The sequence below is a fragment of the Peromyscus eremicus genome, unplaced genomic scaffold, assembly GCF_949786415.1.
Source record: "Peromyscus eremicus unplaced genomic scaffold, PerEre_H2_v1 PerEre#2#chrX_unloc_4, whole genome shotgun sequence".
Taxonomy (NCBI): domain Eukaryota; kingdom Metazoa; phylum Chordata; class Mammalia; order Rodentia; family Cricetidae; genus Peromyscus; species Peromyscus eremicus.
This window is the reverse complement of record NW_026734291.1, coordinates 1,513,335-1,535,099: the sequence shown is the minus strand read 5'-3', so window position 1 is coordinate 1,535,099 and position 21,765 is coordinate 1,513,335. Positions and strand designations below refer to the sequence as shown.

Sequence of the window (21,765 nt, the reverse complement as noted above, 5' to 3'; positions counted from 1 at the left end):
CATTTAACTGTCCAGTCCTATCTCTAGTGCTGTCAATTTTTTAAAGTCTATTTATATCTTTGTGAAGTGTGGAAATGAGGACAAACTCATACAAGAGAAAAACACTATTCATGTAAACAATTTGGTAAAGATGTCACAGTTTTCTTCAGCTTCAAGAAAAAAAAAAGTCATGTTTCATTTATTTTTCATCACACAGTTGAAGGAAATATATTAGTTACCATGTTCACTTAGGACTAATGGTGGAGATCACTGCATTGTGATTTCTATCTTGAAACTTTTGAGGTTGATACTAAAGTGTGCTGTATGTGTGAAAAGTACATTTAGTGATGTTTATTTTGTTGCCTTTGTATTTCTCCTATGCCTTTTTGTCATTTTCTATTGTACATTTCTTAGTGATAGGTATTTTTCTGCTGTAATGTATAGAATGGTATACCCATAATCTAAGTGGTCCACTGTTTACTTAAATATCAAGCAGTGCGTGATCATACTTTTCAAGTAAGGTTGTCTGTAAAATGGTGGTGGTTTTTTGTTGTTGGCTTTGTTTTTCATATGTTCACAAATTCCCTTGAGATATGTGCTTGTAATTCTGTTTGGCTTGAATGTGAGTAATGATTCAGGGATACATTTGAACTCATGATCCTTATGTGTCCACCTTCTGAGTACAAGTCCAAAGCTAGATGATGTACTGCCATTATGTATGCTTTTTTCAACCCAATTTAACAATGTTAATGTTAAAATGCTTAATGGAAGAGAATATAAGAAACATTAAATACCTCATTTGTGTAATCAAAGCAGTATTTTCATCCATCTGATAAAGATGTAATAAAGTAGGATAATCAGCAATCCACTATGTACCTCATACCATAGTTTGCTATGTTATATATGAATATTTATATAATTTGATGTTTCATGATTGTCCCATCCACATGAGTTAACCATTTTGCATTTCATCTTCAAGTACTTCCTTCATGAGAATTATCCAGAGATGCCAGGTAATGTAATATCACTAAGATTTCTCTTGTATAAAATATTTATTGGCGTGTGAAATGATTATGGGTCGTAGGCTCAGGGCAGATATGTGAAGACCAGAAGACAGGTTTGTGGTCCTCTTAATAGGGTGATCATAGTCTAGTTTCCAGCACTGCACATCAAAGACTACCAATGAGCCATCTCACAGGTGCTCAAATAAGATTTGTAGAAATATTTCAACATTAAATTATTTTCGTATTTTCAGATTGTCAACTTAATTTCATAGAGGGATAGAAGAACAAAGAACAATTTGAATAAAAAATCTTTGCATATTAAAATATTTTTGCAACTATATATTTTTCAAAATTTATCATGGGGACTAAGCATTTGTTTTTTAACATTATCTCAGAACCACAATTGAATGCCAGAAGATTGTCTCAATTTGTAAAACTGTTTCTGCTAAGCCTGAGGACATGAGTTCTACCTCTGGGTGATCCATACTACTCTTAGAACTTTTTTTTCTTATTTCTATACTTGGGCATTGACATATGCACACTCCTACATCAGGACATACATAAATTATTTTTAAACCTAAATAAGTGCCATTGAGGTCATTTGCATCTAAATGGCTCCATAAGTTTCATCACTAGATCTCACATAGGGGAAGTAGATAAAAGACAAATGTAAGTTGTCCTCTCAGTGCTACATACATTTCCTCGCACAGGTGTAGACACACAAATGCAGTTCACACATTTTTAAGTGGATGAAAATACCAGTAAAGAAAATAACCCAATTATTGAGAACATATAAAATGATTTGCCCATTTAAATTATAGAATTTAAAAAATAATTCTATTCCTCAAAACATTTATTGTTCCTTTTTAAATATGTGTTATCCTTTCACTTTCTGATTCCATTGTAGGTCACTTAGAAACCCATATTTCTGGACTTAGAGGTGCATGGATGTAATTCCAGCCCAGGGAGAATATGTTGGGCCAATCTCTGTGAGTTTGAGGCCAGCTTGGTCCCCATGGTAAATTCAAGGACAGCCTATTTGGACACATCCTGTCTCAAAAAATTCCAAAAGGAAAAGCATATCTCAAATTATGGGATTTTTGATAATATAATCTGGCTGGACTATGACAGGTTTCAACAAAAGCTTTTGTTATCTTTACTCACATCAAGAGAAATGTGTTAACAATGAAAAAAACAATATAGAGAGTCCATTCATAGAGGTGTAGAAATCCATTGAATCCTTTGACAACCATCTAGAGGAGACTTCCTTCACCTTCAAGTCACAGGAGACAGAAAGAGCAGTAGGTCATCTTCATCACCACAATTATAACATATTTGCAACCTGAAGAGTTGGCTCAGTAGTACTGGTCCTATTGGGTACCCAAGTTTGATTCCAAGCACCTACATCAGATTTGTCACATCTACCTATATTTCCATGGACTTGAGTGCATTCACCTTGCCTCTTAGGAAACCAGATATGCAAATGGTAAAAAGACAGATATGTGTGTGATTCCATATTGTAAGAAAGTCTTTATTTATGTGCCTGTTATCTTAGAAAAGAGTGAAATTTAATTTAAGTGCATAAGTTCTGCAAGTTAGTATACCATGTTCATACTAGGTAATAATGATGACCAGAATACGGTGTCTGATCCCCTGGGACTGGAGGTATTGTCAGTTGTCAGCTGTCTTGTGAGTGCAGGGAATGAGAGTCAGGCCCTGTGTATGAACAGGTAGTGTTCTCAGTGCTGAGCCTTCTATCCAAGCCAATGAACATGCCATTAATATAGTAAGGTGTGTATGGCTGATCTAAGTTCATCTTTACCTCAGCACAGGTTACCCAGAAGAAATATAAGATTGATAGCACCCAAAACTACTTAAGACCTGGTGCTCAAATAATTTGTTTTTATTCTTCCCCAAATGAGATTTTATTGGTTGAGGAGCAGATTACACAGACATTTCAATTCTTGAAACATACTCAAACTCTTAAGAGTCATACATTGTGTTCATGTATCCAAAAGAGCCATGTGTTGTTTTTCTTTGAACTTATTCTAGTGATGGTCCATCCTAAACTTGGCAAGTTTTCCCTAAGCCTTCACATAACAATCAAATGCTTGCAATTATCAATTCCATTGACTCAGTTTTATGCCACATAGAGATGAAATTCAAAATTTCACATAGCACATTTTCACAAAAGGTAGAAAAATGGACAGCATGAACAGAGACAGTTCTGACAAGGAAAGGACCAAGGAGTGGTTTTTTAGGAAACATTTCTACTAGAAATATGAGTGCAGATAAACCTAAGAATATTCTGGAAAAAAATGCATGACCAAGAGACTTCAAATTTCATTTAGAATACTTTGTGTTGTAGGATATGAAACTAGCCCCCTGTAATGAATGTTATGGTGACCCCTGAGACAGTCACATCCTCTCCTGATTCACTATCCTGATATTTTCTGATTGTATTAAAAAAACAAAAACTGTCAAGTGTTTTAACTTCGTAAAAAAATCATTTATACTTAAAATTTGAAATGAAATGAGATTTCCACCCCACCATTTAAAAATGTTTCTAGAGCTACTAAAAAACACATTTACAAAATAGTTGGTTCAAATATTCCTCTGGATTTTACAAGTAACGAGGCAGGGATAATGACAGACATGATGGATGGTTATTCAGACTTGGCTTCTTTCTCTTCTACTTCAGAGACTGGACTCTGTTTTTCAGTGTCTCCACTTTCTGGTGGCAGATCTGTAGTTGTTGGTCAGCCACTTTAGCCTGTTGCCTTTTGCTTTCCTCTTCCCTTTTTTTGCACTCTGCTGTGTGATCATTTATCCTTTCCCATGCCCCTTTCCAGTGTTGCATCCACCATGGTAGAGTCAGGTTTGGATAAGTGTCTCATGGAGCTTCACTTGGGCTCTGACTTCACCACTCCTTCCTCTTGGGCAATGATTGTGGTGTCACTGCATAGGAGGAACATGTGATGTTGAACCTGTCATGGTGCTGCACTGCCTTAGCAATATTTGGTAATGGTCATGAAAAGAAGTGTTATTTTTTTTCAACCAAGTGAAGTGATTCTTTGCTCTAAAGCATAATTTTCAGCATTTTTGTAAGTTTAATATTTGATTCCTTTGTTTCCAGAAAGAGATGTTCTCCAGAAATAGATGTGCAACTTAGCTCATATAAATGCTAGCTTGTAACCCCACACACAAAAAGAAACATGAAAAAAAAAACAAAGTCCCACTTATGAAGGAAGTGATTTTGTAAGTCATGCCTTGTGACAGCACCCATCTCCATGGTGTATCCCAACCCATCTTTCTCTAAGTAGAAGAAACTGGCATGCAGAGAGACTAAACTGCCAAAGACATAACCAAGAATTTCCTGGGTGTTCCTGCTGTCCTGCCCTTGTTTTGCACTCTGTTCCTCAGACCTGCATTCTAAAGTTTTACCTGTGGCTATTTCAGAACTTATTCTCCTTGAATAACCTTTCATGTAGCTCAAAAGGGCCTGTGTCATGTCCTAGGAGGAGAAGGAAATAAATCAAAGTGATTTTTCACATCTGATAAGGTCTATTTACTTTCAAAGGAGGAAATTTGTCAAAGATCCGTTTACAGAAACCTTGTTGAAGAGGCACAGAAGTTAGTGTGATACTGACAAGTTTTCACAGGGATCTATGTACATGAGCCCTGGAGATAATCTCCAATATAAGGTAACTAGTGGACACATTACCAATCATTACTTATACCTCCGCATACCTGGAAATTATGGTGCTACATTGCTCTCAGCTTTAAGGAGCCTCTTCTGACCTTCAAGGAAGGACATAGCATAAGATTGAAATTCATTGTTAAGGCAGTGAATTCAGACCCAGTTCCCCATATCTGAAAATTCCAATGGTCAGGAAATTCAAGGAAAAATACATTCATTGAAGTGAAGCTTGTATTAACACATTAGAAGAATTTAGCATGGTACTTGTTATGGCAATACAATATCAGGGGACACTTATTGACAGGGTGAAGTGGTTTGTGAGTCTTTGGGTGTCTCTGGGTCTTTGCAAAACTGTGACAGGAAAACACAGGTTGGGTTCAGGAGGAAGTAGAATCTCTTCTTCTGAGACAGATAAGGTGCTGTTGAGAATTTCATGAAACACACATGTCACTGACTTGTGAAAACCCCTCTATCATATAGTGCTTTCTTAATATCTTTATTGCACTGAATTATCAGGCACAGCAACTTAGAATGGGAAAAATTGATCATAGCCCACAATTCCAGGTAATAGTTCCATTTTTGGAAAATCAGGATAGGAACTCAGCTAATCATATCATATCCACAGCCAAGAACAGAGATAAACAAATGTACTCATGCTATCTTTTTTCTTATGCTTATGCTCTAGCTTCTTCATACTTAGACAGTACAGGTTGCAGACAATGAAATGATTCTGCCCATTTTAGGGAGTCTTATCTCAATTAACAATTAATAAAATCCCACAGAGACAAGTTCAAAGAAAAATCTGATGTATATAATTCCTAGGCCTAATCTGGCTTGCTTGCGTATGTCTGACCCTATCGGCATTGTACACATGGCACTACGGGGTTGGTTGCCCAGTGGCTATAAAGGGCGTAGGCTGGCTTTCCCGAGAGTGAGAAGATGGCTTTCCCCAGGGTCAGAAGATTGTTCAAGGTTCCTGAATAAACTGCTTGGAAAAGAGCCTGGTGTTGCATCTTCCTTGCTGGTCGAGGCGGACGCGACACTTATCTCAATTAACAATTAATAAAATCCCACAGAGACAAGTTCAAAGAAAAATCTCATCTATATAATTCCTCATTGAGGGTCCCTCTTCCAGGTGACTAGTTTGATTCAGTCTGATAATAAAAACTAAGAATCACACTGCCCCACCATCACTGCCAGGATTTGAGGAGATTTCTGCCTGCATTCAGAGCTGTGGTCCTCAACCTGTGTGGGTCACCACCCCATTGGGGGTCACATATCAGATATACTGCACATCAAATATTTGAATTACAATTCATAACAGTAGCAAAATTAGGGCTGGAGAGATGGCGCAGAGGTTAAAAGCACTGCTTGCTCTTCCAAAGATCCTGAGTTCAATTCCCAGCAACCACATGGTGGCTCACAACCATCTGTAATGAGATCTGGTGCCCTCTTCTGGCCTGCAGGGATATGTGCATACAGAATACTGTATACATAATAAATAAATAAAACTTTAAAAAAAAGTAGCAAAATTAAAGTTAAGAAACAACAAAACAGTTATGTTTAGGGCTCACCACAATGCGAGGAACTACTGTTCATGCTATTTAAAGATTTAAAGGGTCAGAGAATTTAAAAAAAAAAACATAACCATTGATCTAGAGTGTCCAGTGGAACCCAAGTGTCTATGTTGCTAACTATGAAGGGGCTTGCAAAGGATTTTCCTGAATATCCTTTGCTCTAAGGGAAACTCATGTTCTGTGTGGAAGACTCCAGCTATCTGGCCATCTTTACTACCCAGTAATAGCAGACCACTTTGAGCTACTGAACAGAGAGTACAACACCCACTACACACATGCTGATGACACAGATTTTAGTCACACTGGGCTCCATGACCATATCACACTTCTATGAGTGCATGTTCCTAGACTGTATCAGCCTCTTCCTCTAGCATAACTCTGCCTAGCTGTTTCCTGTAGACTCTTTACCAGGAAGTTGTTCAACAAGTGTCCTTCTCAATCAGCATTAAGTCTATGTCTTGTGGCTAAGGAGATAAGGAGATGTAGGTACTTTTCTTTTTTTTTACATCTTTTTTGTTTTGTTTTGTTTTTTTCATTTTTCATTATTAAGAAATTTTCTCCTCACCCCACATACTGTCCACAGAGCCCCCTTCCTCCCTCTACCCACCCCCATCCCTCTCTCCCAAGCCACTGCACATCCCCACATTCCCCAAATCGAGGTCTCCCATGGGCAGTCAGCAGAGTCCAGAACACTGAGCCTAGGCAGGTCCAACTCCCTCCACACTAAACCAAGGCTGTTCAAGGTGTCACACCACAGGCACTGGGTTCCAGAAGCCTACCCATTGACCACGGATAGATCCCTATCCCCTGTCTGGGTGCCTCCCAAACAGTTCGAGCCAAACAACCATCTTCTGTATCCAGAAGACCTAGTCCAGTCTCACAGGGGCTCAACAGCCACCAGTCCACAGTTCATGGGTTTCCACTAGTGTGGCCAGTCACCTCAGTTGCAGGTACTTATGATGAACTTCAGCATATATAAATTTCTATGATATTATTACCTTGTGTACATAAAATTTCAGTAGGAGATAAAGATTCAGTTCTACACAGGGAAAGAACTGAAGGATGTTCAATCAATCAGGGAGAGATCTCTGGCTTTGGATGAAGGGGATGCTGAAGGGCTTCCCTTGTATCCCAGCAGAGGCTCCTGCAAAGGACAACTTGACATCTAGTGGAAGGAAAGCTCTTAGAATATCAGTTCCCATGACATCTGCAGCTCTTCCCTAGACATTCTAATGTATCCTGGAGAGCTCTGGCATCCTCTGTGATGTCACTATGTTGTGGCAACACCCACTGTCCTTGGGAAGTTTATTCAGTGCCTTCATCATTTACTGATGAACATGATGGCATACTGAAGAGTCTAATTCAAAAAGAGAATGGAGAGGTTAGAGAAACCAGAGAGTGACTGATGAAAGCTGACCTTCAGCCCCAATGTAACACGTCAAGGAAGAAATGGTCAAGAGAATCATGTAGTGAGTTCTGTGCAAGAAAAGGGAATCTTCCTGGAGGAAGTGGGCTTGTGCTGAATCTTCCAGTAATGGGGAACAGAAAGCTGGAGTCTCTGGGAACCACAGGAACTTCCCTGCTTGTCATGCCTCTTGAAATTCAAGGATTCCAGGATATTAATTGTTCTGGCTCAGAAGTCGGGAACTGGTAAGGCCAATGCTTTATGCTGGGAACTTTTGGCTTTCATTCCTTTGGTAGTTAGGCATTGATGTGTGAACATGAGACCGACATTAAAGCGGGAGGGATTAATGAGATGTGCCCATTTCAAGGCAGGACATCACTCTACTTCAACCACAGTGGCTAACTTTAGGTAATTCCCAGCTACTCTGTGTTCCTCAGTTGTCATTGAGGAGACTTGTTGAGTCTGGTGACCATGTTCTGCCCTTATACGTCTTCTCCATCAATAGTTATATGGTTAGAGTGACCTGTCAAGATATTTGGGGAACTTCTAAATGACTGGGATGATTATGAACTATGGCAATTTTTTCCTGACTTTTAAACCCACAGGCTTGTGGATTCTGCAGCCAAGTTGAATTCTGAGTCTGCAGCTGTGAATGAGCCTGAAGAGGCTATCTCCTTGGTTACTTGGAGCATGTGCTATGAGGGCAGAGAAAACCAAATAGCTGGGATAACCACTTCCCTTCAAATAGAGGAGACAGCTGAGTTCCACAGAGGGGGCATCTGAAGCACAGGACAAAATAATTTGCAGTGTCACTGAGTCACTGGTAAACAAGCTTTCTCAAACATTTGATTAGGACTCAGGGTGGTCTGTCCATTATCTTTGCCTTGTGATACTGCAAGTTCATTTATGTTCATCTACCCACAAGGAGCACCAGAGAGCCACCATCCCACCAAACCTTCCTCACCAAGATGCAGGTGAAGCAGAAGGTGCAGAGACTGACCAGTCAGCTACAGGAAATGACCACTGAAAGAAATTAACAGTGAGATGGCCTGATCTTTATCACAGAAGAGAGCATGAAGAATAGGTATTCATTCTTTCAAACCATGTAATTTCAATCTAAGGTCCACTCTGTCATCATTAATTCATTTTATATAAGGTCTGTGTTTCTGGTAGGCTGCATCTTTAGGGTATGCCTTCAGGCTATGCCAAAACCATGTCTCGGAACTCCTCCCAAAGGCAGAACCTCAAATGTGGACAGGAATGGCATGAGGACAAAGACTATTCTGCTTCCTCTAAAAAGAAACAAAAGCAGCCTGTGGCATGAGTCATAGTACTCATGGACTGAGGCAGTAGTATGAATTCCTAGCATGACTTTGAAGAGACTCTATCAAGTGCTGTCTAGTGTGAGATGTTAGTTGCTGTGAGTTTGAGTTAACTTTTTGTTACTTGCTTTAAAAGGCCTTGTTCATTTGATTCTCCAAGCAGTAGTTGGAGCGCCCTGGTCACACATTTAAATGTGTCCATACAGGGATTCAGACTGATCCCTGCTCCTTTTGTTCCCCTCTGAGAGGACACACCTGCATGCATTTGTTCAGCATCCAATTGATAGAGTTCTCCCACGCTCACTCAGTCTCTCTTTCTCTGACTTAATATCTCTTTCTCTGTCTCTCTGTCTCTCACATACATGTGTTTATGTTGTGTATTTTTCTATGTGTTTGTGCATGTATCTCCCTCTAGTGCCTGCAGTCAGGGATCTGTGGTTGGGCATGTGCAGTTCCCTATCTCACTGTTCCCAGGTGTTATCTTGGCGAAAATTGGGAGTACCAACTTGAGTATTATAGTTCCGCCAGTGTACTTACTTTAGTGACACATAGATATTTTCTTGGAGGTGTCATGATGTTGAGTCCCATCCTCAAAACTGTTCACGATGTTATTTTGGTCTCCATTGTGACAGGTCCCATCATAGAGAATTAGTTTTTGAAGACAGGAGAAATATCTTCACAGACTCTGGAGGGTACACACTTGTGGAGTAGACACCAGGGAAATTCTTAAACTTCTATTTCAGCAAGCCTCCTGAGAGAGCTCATGCAGCTCCACCTCCTATCATCTAAACAGCCTGCCTCTACTGGCATAGGGTCAAAATAGGTGTAAGTAAATTGTTTGCAACTCTCTGGGTTTGGTACTGGGTTTTGGTATGAACAATATAAGTAAATTTGTTGCAACAACTCTGGGGAAAGTTGTCCTGACTACATAGGGAGTCAGGCAACACCTTGATGTGCTTAGGACAGCTCTGATGGCTGAAATTGCTAGGAGGCAGTTCAGCCCTGGATGGTGAGGTATCCTGGACACCTCAAGCTGCTCACAACAGCTCTGCCCTGAATGTGTCCCAGAGACCTGGAGCTGTTGTGCACAGCTCTGACAGCTGGAACTGCAAAGAGTCAGCCCGACCCTGGAAGGGACAATTTTCTGACTTCTTTGGAAATTCAGACCTGGAACTAATGGAGGATGATCTCCCTGCAGGATACAAAAATCCTGCTATTCTGGAGAGCTGCTACAGCTGAGCTTTGCTCAGTCCCCTTTTAAGGGGGCTTCCTTGCTGAGCTCTGCTTCTCTTGCCTATGCTGTGGCTTTCTTTTGCTTCACTCTGCAAAAAGGGAAAAACCCCTGCAGAAATGTAGCAATGTACTCTGGCTCTGGAGAAAAGTGTTACTTTTTAGCTCTTTATGGCTCTGTCCACTGAGGGATGTCTCAGCAAAGATCTTCTGTTCAGCTCCTCCTTGCTCTGCTCTTTCAGCCCCCTCTTGCTCTGTCCACTGGGGGACATCTCAACAAGGATCTTCTCTATGCCAGCGAATGAAAATCATCACACCCAAAATTCTTTTGAGAAATATATTTTTTTAGGAAGGAGGAGTCCAGGAAAGTAGCTGCCTCTCCCATGGTGGACAGAACAGCCTTTTTTTTATACTGACAAGACAGGGCGGTTTACACTGGATGTTTTGGAGGTGAAGTCAACCTCGGGTTGACTTGGGGCCCAGGGTTCTACTGTTCTGCTCTGTGATTGGTTGATTTCACAAGGCAGTTGGCCAGGGGTAGAGATGGCTCTGATCTGAATGAGCCAAACTGTGTTTCCTTCTGCCCTAATCTGAGTCTTTCCTCCCTAGTTCTGGGCTCCAGGGTCAGGGTGGGTTTCTTTAGCCAGCCGCTTGTCCATTCAACAGCAAGTTTAATAAATACCAGAAGTTCCCATTACTTAGGAGACAGGATGTGGCATCCCATGACATCCAGTAGTCTAGAACACACCCTGAATTCCTGTGACACTTGAGGACTATGTTCATGGAGTTCATTACCTCTATGTCCAGGACCTACTACCTGCCAAATCCTTTCTATGAAAAGCTCAAGATGGGGCATGAGCAGGTCATGTCACACACGCAGAGCTTAAAGAATGAGAACACCAAGGCCTCAAAGAAATTAAATGGTCTGGCCGAGGAGTCAGTCTTCCATTATTAAGTGCCTGTTGTTCAGGGGACCACAACATTATGCAATGGCCATATCTGGCTTTCCTTGTTGCTGTACTGCAGAGTCTGAAGCTCTGGCTCCAGCCTTTCTGCCTCTTAGCAAGCTTCCTTAGCAAGTAGTGCTTTGTCTTACGCTTCTCATTCTCAGCATTGCCAATAGTGAAAGAGACTGTTAGCTACTCACAACCCCATATGTCATACTTAATAGCCTCCAGAACTACTATTTTTAACCTTCCTAATCACGTGAATATTGAAGTATAATTCCTCATGTTTTGACATTTCACCATAAAATTATTTTTCTTGCTATGTCATAACTGTAATCACTACTGTTATCAATCATAATGTAAATATCTGTTATGCAAAGTATCTGAGATGCCTCCCCTTTGAAAGGGTCATTCCATCACCAAATGAGTCATGACACTTAGAAGTCCAGTTTGCAACACGAGATGGATATCATGTATGGTTTTGTGCAGGGGTCTATTGCCATAGAACTGCTACACCACTAGTGTCTCCTACCCTCACTCAGATGGGATTTGTCCTCTGCTTGCTGATGTTTTCCCATTTACATGGTCAGAGAAGGGCAGATGAGGAATCTGTTTTCTTACTATAGGTTCTTGGATTTCTTTTGTTGTTGAAGTTTTCAGAAATAGTATGATTCTTTCTGGAATTCCTTTTTCTCTACTTTTGGCCAAGAGGAAAATGTATTTGAAGAATACTCTGTTTGGCAAAGGCTTTATCACACTGATTACATTCATAGGTTTTTACACCAGTATGTGTTCTTTCATGCTACTGAAGAGTACTGTATTACACAAAGGCTTTAACACACTGATTACATTCATAGGGTTTCTCTCCAGTATGTGTCCTTTTGTGATTTTGAAGATTATCATGTCGTTCAAAGGCTTTACCACATTGATTACATTCATAGGGTTTCTCTCCAGGATGTCTTCTTTTATGTATTTGAAGAGTACTGTGATGAGCATAGAACTTAACACACTCATTACATTCATAGAGTTTATCTCCAGTATGTGTTCTTTTATGCATTTGAAGAGTTTGGTGATGTGCAAAGGCTTTACCACATTGATTGCACTCATAGGGTTTCTCTCCTGTATGTCCTCTTTTATGGCCTTGAAGATGACCGTGTTGTGCAAAGGCTTTACCACTCTGATTACATTCATAGGTTTTCTCACCAGTATGGGTTCTTGTGTGCCTTCCTTTGAAGATGACTCAATCGTGCAAAAGCTTTACCACATTGATTACAGTCATAGGGTTTCTCTCCAGTATGTGTTCTTTTATGATATTGAAGTTGACCATGTTGTACAAAGGCTTTACCACACTGATTACATTCATAGGGTTTCTCTCCAGTATGTGTTCTTTTATGATTTTGAAGATTATCATGTCATTCAAAGGCTTTACCACATTGACAACATTCATAGGGTTTCTCTCCAGTATGTATTCTTTTATGGCTTTGAAGATTACTGCGATGTGAAAAGGCTTTAACACACTGATTACATTGAAATCATTAATTTCCATAGGTGCACTTTCATGACTTTGAAGATGACTCTCATATACAGCGGTTTTACCATATTCAGTATATATGAAAGGTTTCTTCTCTCCAGTTTGACTTCTTTCATGCCTGCAAGCACATGAAATATCTTTACCATAATCATTACACTGTTGACTCTTTATATCTGTATGAATTAAATTTAAATTTGATCTAATTGCAAAGAGGAATCAGTTCTTAAGATTTCATCATTGTTTTTACACCCATGTTTTATTTAAGCAGTGCTAGTACTCATAGGGCTTCTCTGTAGTGTGAGTTTGTTAATATATTAACAATGAAGATAGAAAATCAATTACTTGTATACTTTAATCAAATTCAACAAGTATACTCAATGTGGAGACTGCTACATATCTACTCAATGTTATGAGAATGAGGTATGTTATGTCTTCCATATTCCTATGCTCATATGGCTTGTTTCCATAAAGACATGTGATATAGCTAGAAAAGGAAGAATAACAGATAATAGATTTCCCCATTGAATTCTGTTTGACTTTCTGTCCTCATAGACTTGTGGTATAGGGATTATGGTTTCTCTTCCACAACTTCCCTTGTCTTTTGACTCTAACTGTCCCACTCACTAAACAGTACAGTCACAATAAATACATGAGTTACACTAGCTTTACTATGGACTATTTGCTTAATAGAAAGCTTTGACAATATACTCATCACCTCTGCACTGTGTGTAACTTTTGTAATATGAATGTTATGAAATAAAAAGATTGACAGTTCTACAGCATAGCTCTCATGGTGTTATGATTTTAATGGTGATATCTTTTGAGGAATTGTTTCTTTGACATTGTTCTTAAAAGAATGCCCTGCAAGTGCCATTAACCAACCTGAAATTGAAATTTATCTTTTTGTGAGAATTTAATAATCCTCAATGCACTTTAAGTGGTACTTATTTACATGGTTGCTTTTGTTTAAAATTTCCAGGACATAATATAATTTCCTCACAGGCATATTTTTATCAGCTTGCACAAGGAAATTACCTTACAAGTCTTCTAGAATTTTGAAAATGTTCTTCAGTATTATGATTTTCCCAACTGTATCCTAAAATAGAGTACCAGGAAATTTATATTATTAAAACATTGTAAAATTTATGTTACTATCTTCAGTGAATCTTAGAAACGCCTGATTTATTCACCGCACTCTTCCTTCTCAATCAAATTACACAGGAACATCAAAAACCAAGAAACTGTTGACCCCTTATTTTAAAATGTGAAGGAAAATACACTGTCTTACCTATAATAGTGAGGTTCCTGTAGGTCTCAATCATCACCTCTTTGTAGAGATTTTTCTGGGAACGATCCAGCAAAGTCCACTCTTCCCAAGTGAAGTTGACATGCACATCATCATAGGTCACTGCATTCTAAAACAATCCATACATGTGAACAACAGAAAGCATGATACTGACAACATTGTAAATGTATAATTCTTTGACAGTATATTCATACAATTCTGGTGCTCACTATCTTACTTCATTACGTAGTTGTAATAATGTAATCACCAAGTCACTTTAGAAGAAAACTGAAAAGGGGTTTCACCTCTGTCAACTCTGTACCCTTTGAAAGGGGTTTCACCTCACAAGAAAAATGCCAATTAACAAACATACACAGACAAGTAAACAAAACAACAGTACAGAGTACACATGAGAGAAATTGTATGAACTAACTACAAAGAAGAAATAAGATGGACAAGCTATTGTCTAACAACTTTAATCCCAACACTCCAAAGCTTGGTGCAGATATATCTGCCTCTGAGTTGAATGCCAGAATAGTCGATGTAATCAGGTCCAAGACAGATAGAACCTAGATGAGCAATGGTAAGATGGAAGAGTAACATTGGGAATATGCACAAAAGTGGTATAACTGGATCTTGAGGTAGATTGATTCCCAATTATCTGAGGATATCATATTGATTTCCACAGTGCCTGTATAAATTTGAACCTGTGACAGCAATGAATTCCCTTGCTCGATATTCTTTCCAACATAGGCTGTCATTTGTGTTAATGACCTTAGTCATTCTTACAAGTGTAAGACAAAAGCTCAAAGTAGTTTCAATATGCATTTGCCTGATGGCTAAGACTGTTGAACATTTTTTCAAGTGTTTCTCAGACACTTTAGATTCTTCTACTGAAAATTCTATTTAGAGGTATATCCCATTATAATTGCATTATTTGGTGTTTTGTTTAGTTTCTGGAGTTCTTTATTATCTTTTTTGAGAAAACCCAGAAACACAAAGACAAACATTTTGTACTCACTGATACATGAAAATTAGCTGTTAAGTAAAGTACACTCACAATAAAAATAGTTAATCATAATACAATCCACAGGTGCATAGAGGCTAAGTATGAAGAGCAGCTCTAGGGTATATGCATGAATCTCACTGGGAGAAGTATATAGAATAGATTTTGTGGGTGCACTGAAGACAATTGGAGATGGGAACAGGATTCATCAGGTGAGTAAGGAAGAGACAGAGGAGAAGACAGAGAAAGATAACTGGATTAGGGGAGATTTTATCAGGAGATATGGACACAGTGCAGTGCAAACTTTTTGGAACCTAATAGGGTAACCCTAGTGAGTAGTACTAGTTATAAAGAATTCAGAAGCTGGCTGGGTAGTGATAGCCCATACCTTTAATCCCAGTACTCAGAAAACAGAGGCAGGCAGATCTCTGTGAGTTTGAGGCCAGCTTTCTCTGAAAGGTGAGTTCTAGGACAGGCTCCAAAAGATAGATAGAGAAAAAATAAACAAAGAAACAAAAAGAATAGAGAAGTTGAACCAACCATCTTCTGTAAACACACAACACTCCCAGTGTTAGGATTGGGACACCAAGTTAGACACAAAACACTCAGCTAACACTTGTCCTGCCTGCTGGAGCAATGGTGGCTCGCTCAGAGTGTCTAACCAATGAATTGCTAGTGTAAATTGTTGCCCAAGCAATGAAAGGAGGCTCATGCCTTACAAAGCTTAGATGGATAGGAACTGCAATAGGATGGTCCAGAAAACTAGGAAAGGACCAAGTACAACTGACCAAGGAAAACACAATGAGATGATGTATAACTATATTCTGTTATAATCAAAGATTTGTGCCTAGCCTAATTATCATCAGAGAGGCTTCTTTCAGTAGATGATGGGAGCACATGCAGAGATCCCTACCCAAACATGAGGATGAGCTCCAAAAATCCTGTGGAAGGAGGGAATGAATATTGTAGGATACAGAAGTGTTGTGGAAACAAAGAAATCTTTACCCATAAAATCAACAACAAAGCAGGGTGCATAGGTGTTCAGAGAAATTGAAGTGGCAATCATGAAGCCTGTATGGTTCTGTGCCAGGTCATCTGCCTACTTTCTATAGTTGTTTACCTTGGTGTGTTTGTGGGAATTATAACTGTAGGAGTCCTGGTGTCTGGCTCTTTTGCTTGCTCTTGTGACCCATTTCCTCCTGTTGGGTTACCTTGCCAGCCTTGATGTGAGGGTTTGTTCCTACCCTTATTGCACCTTGTTATGATGTGTTTGGTTGATATCCCTGAGAGGCCTACTATTTTCTGAAGTAAAACATAGTATCAGTGGATTTGGAGGAATGAGGAATTCAGGGTGGTGACTAGAAGGAGTGGAGAAAGGGGAAGGAAGCTGCAAGTTAGGATGTATTGTATGAGAGAAGAATAAATACCAAGAGAAAAAGAAAAAGGGAAATGCATTTAATCTTAGTACAATGATCCTCATAGTCTGTAACAGCCCCAAACAACTCAAATGTTCAGTTTCTTTTGACACTCAAGATAATCTCTTGCCTGTCACATCTTGTACAAATTAAGAGACAAGGATTTCCAACAAATAATGCCACAGTATATATTCCCATTCAGAAAAAAAGGAATGTGACTGTGTTCCTGGAACCAACACCACCAGACATCCTGGCTCATGTGCATATCACACCAGCCAGAAAATTAGGTAGCCAGGCCACCAGCCCCTGAAACTTTCACCATCCACATATTTCCACACACACAATCCTCCACCAACCCTACAGCTGCCACTCCCAAATCCATATTCCCAACCCCAAATTGGATGGTTATCCTCTGTTCGAAGGCAGACCACACCAGTTGGAAGAACAGAACCTGAGGTAAAGATTACCTGTTGGGCCAGAGGCCATGCGAGCCACCATAAATCCAAAAAGGCTGCTCACTTTTGGACATCCTGAAGTCTTTCAATAATCCCCTAACAATATTCTCAATCCCACTTCTCTCTTCATCTCTGTTTTGTTGCCTCCAACTTGGGTTGAATTCTTTCTCTATCAAAGGACACACAATCTGCCAGATGTCTATGTAGGCCACCTGCCCATAGACCTCCCCTACTTTCTCAATGGCCCCTCAACCCTATCTCCAAACTTCCTCTTCTCCTCCCTTTGGTCATCCCCAAACTTGGGCAGGTACTCTCTGCTGGAACAAAGGTAACACTGCAAGATTTCAAGGCCCCACTTGAGATGAGAACCCCTGTTCAATCATAGACCACAAAGAAGAGAAGAACAAAGAGCAATAGAACCCAAGGAGTAAAACACCCATCATAAAAAGACAAACTGAGAAATCAGCACCCAAAGCCACAATCACCTCAAATCCAGATACCTGGACACCAGAATAAGAACATAATCAACAACAGCTGGAGCAATTTGTCACTACCAGATTCCTGCTATCCTAGTACAGCATGCCCTGGGCATTGCATCAGAGTTAAAGGACAATTAAGACAAACATTATAAAGATGATGGGAGTTCTTAAATAGGAAGTGAATTGAACCCCTTTTTAAGAAAATAGAGAAAGTATAAATGTAATATAGGAAAAAATTCACAAATCCCTTAAAGAAAGCCAAAGACAAAAAACAGTTTATGGTAATGAATGACCTCTTCAAGACCTGATAATGGAAATAGAAGCAATTAAAAAATGCAAACTGAAGAAATTCTAGAAATGAAAATCTAGGTATTCGCAGGAACTACAGAGGCAATCTTCACTGAAGATTACAAAACATGGAATGAGAATTTCAGGCTTTAAAGATATGATAAAAAATATGGTGATATTGATGAAAGAAAATGTTAAATTGAAAGATTTCCTGAAACATAAGATCGCGGAAATGTGAAACACTATTAAAAGACCAAACCTTAGAATAATAGGAATAGAAGGAGAAAACTCTCAGCTCAAATTCCAAAAATGATTATCAAACAAATTTTTCTAACTAAAAGGACAGAAAAGAACATAGCCCAGAGAAATTACTAAGTAGAGTTCACAGAGGCTCACAGAGATGGAAAATGCATTTACTACCTGCATGTGTCCACTCCTGTTCCCCTGCATATGTGTTACCATTGTATAGCTTGGTGTTTTTGTCCAACTCCTAACAGGAGAAGTGGGTGGTGTGTCTCTGACTTCTTTGCCTGCTCTTTACACTCTGTAACTCCTACTAGCTTGCTTCATCCAGCCTTGATATGAGGGTTCCTCCCTTCTCTTATTGTCACTTGTTATGCAGGGTTTGGTTGATAACCCTGGAAAGCTGCTCTATTCTGAAAGAAAATGGAGGAAGTGTGGATCTGGTGAAGAGGAGAACAATGAAGAGGACTTGGAGAAGTGGTGGGAGGGAAAACTGCAGTGGGGATGTATTGGATGACAGAAGAATAAATAAAAAGAAAAAAGAAAGATTGAAATGTGGACACAGTGTGGAAAGACAGCAAATCCTATAGCTCTGTTTCAGACAGGTACAGCTTCATTCTCAAAGGGCTTATATAGCTCTATCCAGGAAATGTTTTTTACATGTCTCTGGCTTGGTACTTCTACTCCTTTTTGTATCAAAAAAGGAGAGACAGAGACAGAGAGGCAGAGAAACACAGAGAAGAGAGAGAAACACAGAAAGAGAGAGGAGCTCCCCCAAAAAACTCACTGAACTGGAACTCACAATGTCCCCCAAACTGTAACAAGGCTCTGCATTAATTAAGTGTAGCTCTCCCTCACAAAATGGCACTTTCCCAAAGTCCCTATTACCTACCAATATCTGTGTTAAATCCATAATAAAAGTCTCTTTTTAATCCACATCTGGTCACATGAAGCAGAAGCTGGTGGATCTGTTCAAGTTCCAGGCCTAGCCTATCTACTACTTAGTGAGTTCAAAGCAAGACAGGGTTAGAATGTGAGACTGAGTCTCAAAACAGATGCACTCAAAAATCTCTACTCAATAAAATTCAGGGCTGTTAAAAAGGTTTGACAAATAAAGTACTCACCTTGCAACTATCACTTTATTTCTGTCTAATAAAAACAGTTGCCACATGCAGGCTTCTAATCCAGTAATTTTAAGGCAAGATAAAAGGCAGACAGAAGAAATCTTGCAAGTTTATTTACGTGTGGTAGTAAACTAAAGAACCTGTCTGAAACATGCTGAAGGGAAAGGACCAAAAAGCAAAATGTTCTCTGACTATTATAACTAAACCACAAAACAAATGCATGCTGGTTGTAGCAAAATTAGAAGCATTCTAATCATGTGTTGCTGAAAGACAATCCATATCACCATCTTTCTATCAGTTTCTAAAATATTTGTAATATTTACAAGACCAACCTGAAAGTGGAGTGCAATGTTCAGAACTTCTAGACACTAGACTTTCAGTTTTCCTATCTGTCTTCCCACTACACACAAAAACTCGGCCGTGTGTGCACACTGGACAGTGATATTATAAGCATCATATCTTCCCATGCCAGATCCTCAGAGTCTCCACATATCCAGGAAATCCATATACGTGAAGGCTCAGAGGACAAGGACTAGTGCCCATGTCACCACATGGACCAACAAAACCACAGTCTGGATCATGGTTCATCCAAATCCCAGCAGAAAAGACAGCTCAACAGATCTGCTCTGAACATGCTACACTGACCATGGCATGGCTTGTGGGCTTCCTTACAGCAGAACAAGAGGATAATCCTGGAAAGAAACTGGAAGCTACCTCCTGCTGATGCTCCTGATTGCTAACACTTCCAGAGTCCCTCACCAGCTAGGACCACCAAGCTGGGCTTCAGGACATTAGCACTTTGCCTACTGGGTGAGCAGAGTTCAAAGGACTCAGAAAGAAAAAACCCTCCCAGTTGGACCTTTCCACACTATGATTGGATAGGACAATAACCAGGGGATTTGGTAGTTTACTAACATTATCTTATATTCTAGAGCACTTCCTGTTTTTCTTCCAAGACACATGGTCCTATGGGTGCACAGTTCATTACATACTCATTGTCCATTGAAACCAACCTTTTGCTTCATAGCTGGGAAATCCTGCAACCAAACACAAATCACATTCAAACAGTAACCATTCTTAAACAAAAAGAAGACATGAATTAGCACACAATGAAGGGTCTATGGGAGCATATGAAAGCAGGGAAGACATAGTGATAATAATGTAAATATAATCCCAAATAATTTAGTTAAAATGTTGAAACAGGCTTCATGGCCATGTTCTCCAGAGAGAAGGGATTTGTATTAGAGGACACCAAGTACTTCTCACACCATTTCTCCTGGGGTATACATCTTAAACCGGGAAAAAACAGTCATGTTAGGCAGGTAAACACCATTCTATCTAGTTCTATTTCTTAGGTTCAAATGGTGTAACTACTCTAATTTGGTTTCACGAAATTTCAGTTTTTTATCCAGATTCTTGATTGCCTGGTCTGAGGACCCAAGAAATGGCCAGTCAGAACATTTATTGATCTTGTAACATTGATTATCTCACTACTCATTGCTAAGGTCAAGTACTATCACAGCAGGAAAGTTTTCAACCTCTTTCTTGCTCATCCTTCACTCTGCTGTGACTACACCTGCTTTATACTTGGTCAGTGAACTCAATTCTTACACAAGTTCCACATCATTGGTAAATTCATGATAAAATCTAGAGAAGTTGGAGGATACTCCTTCACTGGACTATTTTTCCTTCCCACAGACCAGTCAAGGCCCAGCCTGGAAGAAGTTGCAGGATTCTCTTTCCAGCACTGGAAGGCAGAGGCAGGATTAGGTGTTCAAAGCATTTCTCAATTATATAGTATATGGCACGCCTGGGTTACAAGAGATATTGACCTGAACCAATGGTTCACAATCTTCCTAATGCTGTGACTCTTTAATACAGTTTCTCATGATGTGGTCATACCCCAACTATAAAATTATTATCACTGCTACTTCATAATTGTAATTTTGTTCCTGCTATGAATTATAATATAAAATCTGCACTTTCTGACAGTCTTAGGCCAGTCCTGTGATAGGGTCATTTGATCCCCCAAAGGGAGCCATGACTTCTAAGGTTGAGAAGCGCTGCTATAAACTGACATAAAAAAATACACAAGCAAACACCAGTTAAGAAAAAGGTGGAGTAAAAGTCTTAAACTGCGAAACATAGAAAAAATTATCAGTAGAGCATTAAAAGAAAATGAATATTAAAAAGGAAACCAATAATTGATGTTTTAAAGTGACAAAAATAATTGAAAGCATATGTAGCTATACTGACTTTGAATCAGATTAGGCACCTCCATGGTAGAGTGAATACCATTAATATGAGACTGTATGACTTTGTCCCACATAAAATGATAGTCACTGAGTGTTGTAAGCTAACACATGGAGTTACAACCAGTGGCCTGTATCTCAAACCTCTCATCTGACTTCACTGTATCAATAAGGATTGCAAATATCTCCATTGGAGAATTCACTATTTGGAAACTGAATACTTAGTAGTTCAAGCTATCCTCCATAAACTGTACACCACACAATAGTGTCAGTCTTCATTCACATAGGAGGAATTAATACATGCAGAGAAATTACAGAGAAAGTCACTCACCATGCCCCATCAGTCCTTCTTTGTAATGGAGACCCCTGGAGCTCACTGCACTTAACATCAGTCTGTGATCAAGCTATTGCCTAGTCTAATGCATCCTGCAGTGTACACAGTAACCTGTGCCCCTGTCTGCAGGCCCCAGCCTTGTCTGCATGTCGATTCCACTCTTCCTCCTCATGTGGTCTGAAGGAAGAA

General features: G+C 39.5%; 1 long non-coding RNA gene across 1 annotated transcript; it reads right to left on the bottom strand.

Annotated features, from left to right (window-relative positions):
• Positions 1-3,582: 3,582 nt before the first annotated feature.
• Positions 3,583-7,997, bottom strand: LOC131901150 (uncharacterized). Its single transcript, XR_009376394.1, has 4 exons — positions 7,259-7,997; positions 4,734-4,784; positions 4,428-4,497; positions 3,583-3,941 (listed from the first exon to the last, which is right to left on the bottom strand). It is a non-coding gene; the product is annotated as an uncharacterized LOC131901150 (long non-coding RNA).
• Positions 7,998-21,765: the final 13,768 nt, after the last annotated feature.